Below are 9842 nucleotides of genomic sequence, written 5' to 3' on the forward strand. Positions count from 1 at the left end.
ACTTTCAATGGGAACGCATTTTTATCTTGGAGCAACGTTCAAATGATTCCAAATTTTCAGCTGTTTGGTTCCATTGAGAGCACCCAAGGATGGGTAACTTCATTCCGTTTCTTTCTCAAACCATTCACAGCCTCAGAATTTAAAAATAACTATTCCATGGGGAAGGCAGTGAAAAAGTCAAACATTTCCAATGATCTTGCAATATTGCCGAATCTCTCCACTTGACAAGCTTGCTCCACTTGACTGAGAACTAATTAACGTTTCATTTCAATCTTGTTTTGTTTTGTCCTGCATTCAAGTATGGAATAATTATCAGGTACTGTTGCAGCCCCTGTAACGGACGTTGACTCAGTTGGTGGCATTTTCCCCCCTGGATCAATTGATGGTGGGTTTAAATTCTGCTCCAGTTTTAACATAACGTTAACTCTTCACATGCTGTACATTTGGATAACGTTACACCGCATATTCAACAGCTACTTATGTGATTCGTTGCCGTGGATAATGCTCCAGAAAAACACCTTGGGACCTATTGCCACATTAAAGTTGTGACAGATGGAGTTCAATCCAGGCAAATGCGAGGTGATGCATTTTGGAGGATCTAACTCAAGAGCGGACTATACGGTCAATGGAAGAGTCCTGGGGAAAATTGATGTACAGAGAGATCTGGGAGTTCAAGTCCATTGTACCCTGAAGGTGGCAACGCATGTCGATAGAGTGGTCAAGAAGCCATACAGCATGCTTGCCTTCATCGGACGGGGTATTGAGTACAAGAGTCGGCAGGTCATGTTAAAGTTGTATCGGACTTTGGTTAGGCCACATTTGGAATACTGCGTGCAGTTCTGGTCGCCACATTACCAGAAGGATGTGGATGCTTTAGAGAGGGTGCAGAGGAGGTTCACCAGGATGTTGCCTGGTATGGAGGGTGCTAGCTATGAAGAAAGGTTGAGTAGATTAGGATTGTTTTCATTGGAAAGACAGAGGTTGAGGGGAGGCCTGATTGAGGTCTACAAAATTATGAGAGGTATGGACAGGGTAGATAGCAACAAGCTTTTTCCAAGAGTGGGGGTGTCAATTACAAGGGGTCATGATTTCAAGGTGAGAGGGGAAAAGTTTAAGGGAAATGTGCGTGGAAAGTTTTTTACGCAGAGGGTGGTGGGTGCCTGGAATGCTTTGCCAGCGGAGGTGGTAGAGGCGGGTACGATAGCATAATTTAAGATGCGTCTGGACAGATATATGAACGGGTGGGGAACAGAGAGAAGTAGACCTTGGAAAATAGGCAACAGGTTTAGATAAAGGATCTGGATCGGCGCAGGCTGGGAGGGCTGAAGGGCCTGTTCCTGTGCTGTAATTTTCTTTGTTCAATTGTGAGTTGCTGTTGTTTGTTTTTTTGTTCAGGTACAGGCTGGGCTATTTGTCACAAATGGAGGGTGGGGGTGTTGGCTTATTCTTTTCTAGCTGTTCCAGTGTTTCTGGTGGGTGTTACAGTATTGGATGACGAGCAGTGTGTTCCCCTGTGCCTCGGCCAACATTCTTCCCCGAAAACCAACCTAAAAGAGCGGTCACTCATTCTCATTGCCAGTTCTGCAATCTTATACTTGACCAAATGATGACCACTTTTCTCTATGTAGCAATCATTACGCGCTTCAGAATAACTCATCATTCTTGAAAACCTTTGGGCCATTTCTCAAAATCATTATTAAGAACCAAAGCAAAGCATATCTTTTATTCAGAATCATCGGTATTGCTCTTGTTCAAACCAATGAGAATCATCGTTATTACTGTAGCTTCAGTGAACGGAATTATCATGACTAACTTGAGTTTGTACGGCGCCTCGAACATGATAAAACTTTGCTCGGAGTTTTATACTGAGCTACATAAGGTGATGTTAAGACAGGGTGACCTAGAAAGGTTGAGTGTAGAGGGATCAATCAGACAAGGATGAGGGTTTCAGCAGCAGATAGATTGAGACGGCAGGGGGTGCGAGGGTGGTTCTCGTCGGCTTTTTTAGTGAGATCCAGACTGGGTATTTACCCACGCGTTAGTCATTTTGGGGGCCTTGGGGAGTTTCTTCTCAATCAAGCTCACACTTAGAAATTCTTTTAATGCTGGCAAACTGAACTTACACTCACACTCGCACACTCATACAGACAGACACGATTCTCCAGCCACGTTACCCTCTCGCTCAAGAGAAACAAGGCCGGGGAATAGCAGGAGAGGCAAAAAACAAGAACTGCGCCAGGCGTCAAACAGTTTGCAATGCAACTGGCCTGCTCCCAGAGGTGAAATCGGGATCTCACTATGGTGGAGCGGGAAACCAATTATCACCACATGAACCCAATTTCCATACAATTAACGGGAGCCACCCCCTATCCACTGGCCTCCTGTCATTCAGCGGCCTCCCCAGCAAGTGGTCACACTGGCGCCGATTAGCACTGCTGAAATAGGTGAACCTGGTGGAAGGGCTTCTGTGGGGAGCCAAGATGAGTAGCTATCTTTGCTCACAGGCAAAGAGCCGGGGATGCTGGGCTTGTCACCCCAATGCTCAGAGTGGGGTGAGGGGATCCTCCGCAGGGATGGGCTACCATGGGAAGGAGGGGAGGCTTTTGGTGAGGGCAATGGCTCACGTCACCACCATGTCAATCCCTGGGTCATGATTACTGTTCTGGGGACAACCCTTGTCCCTGCCTGTTTGGCCACCGTCCATCCATAACCCCCATTGACTGCCGAGGCCTCTGCTCACGTGACTGAAGGCCATTTCTAATAGGGAATTGGTAATTGTGGTTAAGTGAGCACTTCACACAACCCAAGTGGATTCCCGTGGGTGGGCGGGGCATGAGGCATGTGGGAGTCATTGCCCAGCATCCCAATCAAACTGTGAAGCCTGGACAGTGTGCTTGAACACTGCGGGAGGCAACACCACACACGCAGCAGCCAACATCAAAACACCCAGGGGATGGGACACAGCTCCGGGGACATGTCCATGACTGGAGGGTGATGAGCGCAACGGGGAGGGGATCAGCGCCCAGTCCAGGTTACATTACGAGCGGGTGGCTGGGGTACAGGGTCTGGGGTCCAGTGAGGGGGAGCCCGCTGTGACCAGGAGTGCGTGACCAGGGTGTTTCGGGTGGGGGAAGTGGGGGATCAATGGGGGATTTGAGGGTCTCAGGGTGGGAGCCACTGCTGTTGTTAGTCTAACACCTCTCCCAATTCTTCAGATATTGAACACTATGGCAGGGATTTTGGACCCAGAACTTGCCCGAGTGGTGCTGCTGGTAGGCCGGGCGGCCAGACGCCAGAGACAGCAGCAGCAGCAGCGTCTGCAGAAGCCCGAGGCAGTGGAACATGTGCCCAACACCGCCCCACACTCTGAGGACCCGGTTGCCCATCAGGTCAGGGAGGGACCCAGAGGAGGACCCAGGATGTACATGCGTCGCTGGTCATTCGAACAGATGATGGACAGCACGTTCCACAGGAGGCTCCGCCTCAGCAAGGAGATGATGCAACCTGTGTCATGTGCTCACGGACCTGGCACCAGATGGAAGAGGTGGACACTTGCTCCTGGTGGTTGTCAAGGTCACCGCAGCCCTGAACCTTTACACCTCGGGATCATTCCCCGGTTCACAGCCCACGGGTGCATCCGACAAGTCCCGAATGCCCTGTATGTCCGGGCGGAAAACAACATCATCTTTGACACAGACCAAAGTTAGCAAGATGCCCGGGCAGCAGGCTTCTCCACCATCACTGGGATGCCCCAGGTTCAGGGAGCCATAGATGCCACGCATGTCACCCTGCGCTCACCGTGTCATCTGCGGGATGCCCTGCATTAACAGAAAGGTTCCACTCCTTGAACATACAACTCATGTGCGACCACCAGATGACAATAATGCACATGTGCGCACACTTCCCGGGGAGTGTGTACGACAGCTACATCCTGGGGCAGTCCGTCATCCCCGACCTCATCGAGGATCACCCCAGGATGGGCGGCTGGTTCTTGGGGGATGAGGGGTATCCGCTGAGGACCTGGCTAATGATGCCAGTGCGAAACGGAGACTGAAGCGGAGACCCGGTACAACGAGGCCCATGTGGCCACCCAGGCTGTCATTGAGCGGGGCATCGGACTCCTCAAGAGGCGATTCCGATGCCTCGACCGCTCTGGTGGTGCCCTGCAGTACGCACCCGGAGAGTCGCCCGCTTTGTGGTGGTCTGCTGTGCCCTCCACAACCTTGCACAGCAGTGGGGAGACGTGCTGGAGGTTGGTGATGAGGAACATGTGTTTACCTCCGAGAAAGAGGAGGAGATTGATGATGAGGAAGATGAAGTGGTGCCGGAGCAGCAGGGGCTGGGGGATGAGGCCAGGGCGGAACCTGAGGACCAGCCGGAGGCTGCAGGACAGGCGACAAGGGCAAGATTCCAGCAAGCCCGGAGGGCCAGGGAGGCTCTCATACTCGTCCGCCTCACTTAGGACCTGCCCTGGCCCATTGTTGCATCCTTACCCACCCACCACCCCCCATTCCCACTCTCCCAGGGTCTGTGTCACACCAGTGCAGGGTGCTGGGACTGTGTTGGCACCATCAGCGGGTCACTGTCGAGGGCGGGCGGGGGGGTGGGGGGGGGGGGGGGCGGTGATGATAACCCGCAGAGAGCTGACTGCCAGAGCTCCTCAATCTATGCCACAGTCTGACCCCTGCCTGTCTGCTGAGTGCTCGCTCACACCCATCACCTGTACACAGTGCACCCAGGAAGGAGGGGGGGAATGCCTGGAGAGATGGGCCAAGGGTTCAGAGGTAAGCCCGCTTTGCAGAAGGAAGTGACAGAGGTATCATACTGGCTGTGCACAAGGCTGTTTAATGTGTAATAGAATGACACATTCTGCCGATGGTGCCACCCTAATCTCCCCGGATGTACATCAGAGGTGAAGGCATCCAGCTGCTTACCTCGCCCTGTTGCCTTCGATGCCCCTAGGGGGCATCCTCTGGGGGTTCTAGGGCAGAAGGACCCGGTTCACTTGACGACAGAACATGCACAGCCGTGTTGCCCTTTACCATGTGCTGACTGTGAGAAGCGGCCTCATCAAAGGGGTGGAACTCGGGGCCACTGTCGCTGCTCCATGGGTCAGGTCCGAGTTGCCACCCATTCCTGCTCGGTGTCCATAGGGCCCCTGGGTTCACCTTGGGTCAGAGCGGCAGCTGGTTTGAGCCCTGGCTGTCTCTGCATCATCTGGCTCTGCCAGCCCTGGCCGTTCCCCATGGTCTGCACCATCGTGTCGAACGCCCTCGGCGATGATCCTCAGTGACTGGGACATGCTCTGCACCCACCTGCGACTGGGACAAGTCCCGGATTACCTTATCAAGTTCAACCTGGTACTGGGTCACATCCCCCAGCGAGTCGGACATTCTGTCGAGACCCTCAGCCATGGCCGTAAGCGACTGCCTTGGACACCTCCACTAATGGTGTGATTGTCGTGCACCAGGCTCTCCACTGAGGTCGCAACGCTAGCAGTGTTGGCCTCAGTGCCACACATTGCCGGTGACATTTCCTGTGTCTGTAGACTCTCAGACTCCTCCAAGCAGCTATGGATCTACTCGAGTGTCGCTGATATCTCCCTCTGATTTTCCCGGCTTCTCCCTATTGTCTCCATCAGCTCCGGGTATTCCTGTTCCACAGGCTCAGCCTCAGGCTGGGATCAGCTGGGTCCTGGGATCCAGCAGCCCTCCGACTGCTGTCTTGCCTGGAGGTTCCTGCCTCCACCTGATGTACATCAGCAGCTGTGTGGTGCTCACCAGATTGTGCCCCAGAAGCCTGACCACTAACATTTCTCACAGAGGTGTGTGTATCTGCGCTTCTGGAGGGTGGGGATGACAACTGTGACGTGACTATTAAAGTGGCATCCTGGGAGCTCTCCTCTGAGGTGATCTCCTCGGAGTCAGGACAGGGGGCCATCTGAGATGGGACAGCGCCATCGGCTGGAGGACCTGTGGGAGAATGGACATGTGGTCAGTGGGAAGGATGGGTCAGTCAGTCAGTAAGGCAATAACAACTCACGTTTGACAAGTCCGCTGGGTGAAGCCCGCTGGTTCCTCACCTCTGCGGCGTCCGCCAGCATCCGCGTTGGTGACTGCTCTGTCCTCGGCCACCCCCGTCACCTCCAGGGCCCGTTCCTCAAAGGAAGTGAGGATTCTGACATTTGGCACTCCTCCGCCAGTCTGGATCCTGTCCCGGCGATTCTGGGAAAGCCTTTCCTGAGGAAACACAGAGAGGGCATTGTTAGCCACACACGTGGCTCACAGTGATGGGAGGCAGTGTGTGAAGGGTGGGTTGGGAGTGGTTGAAGAGGGAGGGGGGAGGAAGGAGGGTTGGGGGTCGCATGGAGAGTTGGGGCCTGGATGCTCCCATGGAAGGATCTCGGGAGTGGGTGGGTGGGGGGGGGAGGGCGTGGTGAGATGGGTGGCATTGGTGTCTACTCACACGTGCTGCCCGGTGTAATTCATTGGCCTTCTTCCTGCACTGGAGGCCAGTCCTCCTGGTCACACTCCCCAAGCTCACCTCTGGCTGCCCTGTGCTGACCTTTCTGAACTTCTCTCCTGGCCTCCACTGCGTCTAGCAGCCTCCCGTGGTCAGCTTTCCCAAATCTTGGGGCTGGTCTCCTCAGCGGCCATTGTTGTGAGCTGGCTAGGGTTGGCTGAGCAAGTGCAGCTTAAGTGTTGCTCAACATTGTAAGCGGGGGGATTGCGAGCGCGGTCCCAGCGAATCAGCTGGCGCGCCTTCAGTTGCCCATGAGGCCTTGTGAAGTGGATAAATTAATGTTGAATAACATTGACGGCCTCACGGGGCCGAGAACCAGGAAGCTTGTGGCAAAACCCCCTCGCTCCATACTTAGAAATCTTTCTGGGGAATCGTGCCCACACTCACTTACACACACAGATAGACAGACACACATTCACACTCACAGAGAGACACACACGCACTCACTCTCACACACACTCACTCACACACTCACAGACAGCCAGACACACACAGAGACATACACACTGGGCGGTATTCTCCGCTCCCAATAAAAATCGGGATGGCCGTCGTGAAATCGGCCGAGCTTCACAACGGCCTCGGGGCCAGCTCCCTGCACCTAATTCACCCCCACCCAGGGGGCTAGGAGCGGGCCCCCGTCGTTCCCGGCAGCGACCTCGTCGCGCCGGAAATGACGCGGAAACGGCGCTTTTCTGATGTCATCCGCGCATGCGGTTCCAACCCGCGCATGCGTGAATGACATCAGCGCGCAGATGGCACGAACCCACGCATGCGCGGTGCCATCTTTCTCCACCGCCGCCCGGCAAGACGTGACGGCTTGATATTGCCGGGTGGCCAAGGGGAAAGAGTGCGTCCGTTTTGGACGCTGGCCCCTCCCGAGCACAGTCGCGGTGCTCCCGTTCAAATCGGGCCCCTAGATGCCCCAAATGGGCATCTGCTGCCCGTTTCATGAATGCAGCGACCAGGCGTGGTTGCTGCCGTGGTGAAACGGGCGTGAAGGGCCGGCCGCTCGGCCTATCGGGCTCGGAGAATCGCCGTTTGCCGTGAAAAACGGCGAGTGCCGATTTTTCCGAGGGGGGGGGGATCGCTGGGGGCGCCAGGGGGGCGTAAAAAATGTCGGGAGGCCCTCCCACAATTCTCCCACGCCACGTGGGGAACGGAGAATTCCACCCACTCTCTCTCACACACACACTAACTCATACATCCACACACACTAACGCACAGACACTCACCCAGACACTCACAAACACACAGTCACACACTCACTCTCACACTCACTCTCACATTCACACACACTCACTCACACACACACACACTCACTCATATATTCACACGCATTAACACACAGACACTCACTCAGACACAGATACAAACACACAGACAGACACAGAAACACAGACACACATACACACTCACACACAGAAACACTCATACACACACACACAGACACACACACAGAAACAGACACACTCAGTCACTCACTCAGACACTCACAAACACACAGTCACACACTCACTCTCGCACTCACTCTCACACTCACACACACATACACAGACACACACACAGAAACAGACACACACTCAGTCACTCACTCAGACACTCACAAACACACAGTCACACACTCACTCACACACACATACACAGACACACACACAGAAACAGATACACACTCAGACACTCACTCTCACACTCACTCTCACACATACACAAGCTCTGAGTTCCTCTCACTGAAGCTGCACGTTACCATACTTTCCTGAACTAGCTTTTATCATTCTCGTTATCAGAGCACTGACATCAAACCCTTTTAAACAAAGCCGGATGTTTCTCCTTCTGCCCCTTCACCAACTCTCAAATTACGCACGTTACATTCCCTTTCCATCTTGGTTTGAATATTGCTTTCCCCTCAAAAGATCTGAGGGATTTAAAATGTTTTTACTGAAATCCCTGCTGAGGCTGAAATAATTTTGAATAAACATGATATCCTCACATGATCTCAGTGGGAGCTCGGAGGGTCTGATGCACTGAACTGTGGCAGCCGCTTACCTTGCATAATATTCATTTATTTTAAAATTAATTTATGTGAAATGTGAGTAGAATTGGTTGGTCTCCAGTCTCAGGCTGACTTAAAAAACCCAGTAACATTCATGGCGAACTCTCTCAGCTCCCCTTCTAATCGTTGTCTTCTCCTGCAACCTCTCTCTAAATGTTGGAAAGACCAAGGAACTGATCATCGACTTCAGGAAGCGTAGCAAGACACACAAACCCATCTACATCAATGGCTCCGAAGTGGAGATGGTTAATAGCTTTAAGTTCCTGGGGGTCACCATCACCGACAGTCTATCCTGGTCCACTCACATTGATGCAACAGTCAAGAAAGCCCAACAACGTCTCTACTTCCTACAGAAGCTAAAGAAATTTGACATGTCTGCATCGACTCTCACAAACTTCTACAGATGCGATAGAGATAATCCTATCCGACTGCATTACAGTTTGGTATGGCAACTGCTCGTGTCCAAGATCGCAAGAAACTTTAGAGTGTGGTGAACTCAGTCCAGCGCATCACACAAGCTTGCCACCCTCTCATTGGTTCTGTATACACCTCCCGCTGCCTCAGGAAGGCAGACAGCATTTTCAGAGACCCCTCACACCCAGGCTTTGCCCTCTTCCAAACCCTTCACCTCCAGGAGTTTGTTTACAGAGTCTAGACTGACACCTCAGTGGATTACTGAGGGAGTGCAGGGACTGAGGGACCCCTGCACTGTCAGACAGGGTCAGAACTGAGGGAGTTCTGCACTGTTAGAGGGTCAGTACAGAGGGAGTTCTGCACTGTCAGAGGGGCAGTATTGAGGAAATGCTATACTGCAGAGGGTAGCTGCTGAGGGAATGTGGCACTGTCAAGGGAGCAACACTGAGGGAGTACTACACTGTTAAAGGGGCAGTACTGAGGGAGTGGTGCACTGTCAAAAAGGCAGTACTGAGGGAGCCCTGCACTGTCAGACAGGGTCAGAACTGAGGGAGTGCTGCATTATCAGAGGACCAGTACTGAGAGAGTGCTGCACTGTCAGACAGGGTCAGAACTGAGGGAGTGCTGCATTATCAGAGGGCCAGTACTGAGAGAATGCTGCACTATCAGAGGGACAGTACAGAGGGGGTGCCACACTGTCACAGATGCCACATTTTCAGAGGAGACATTCAGACAATGTCCAGCCTGCCTCTCAGGCAGCTGTAACTATAGATAATGCCTATTTTCAGTGGAACAGACTAATAAATATCGATATGAAAAGTATTGCATTCTATATCATTGCCGTTTGAGGGAGTTT

The sequence above is a fragment of the Scyliorhinus canicula genome, chromosome 2 (assembly GCF_902713615.1).
Source record: "Scyliorhinus canicula chromosome 2, sScyCan1.1, whole genome shotgun sequence".
Lineage (NCBI taxonomy): Eukaryota > Metazoa > Chordata > Chondrichthyes > Carcharhiniformes > Scyliorhinidae > Scyliorhinus > Scyliorhinus canicula.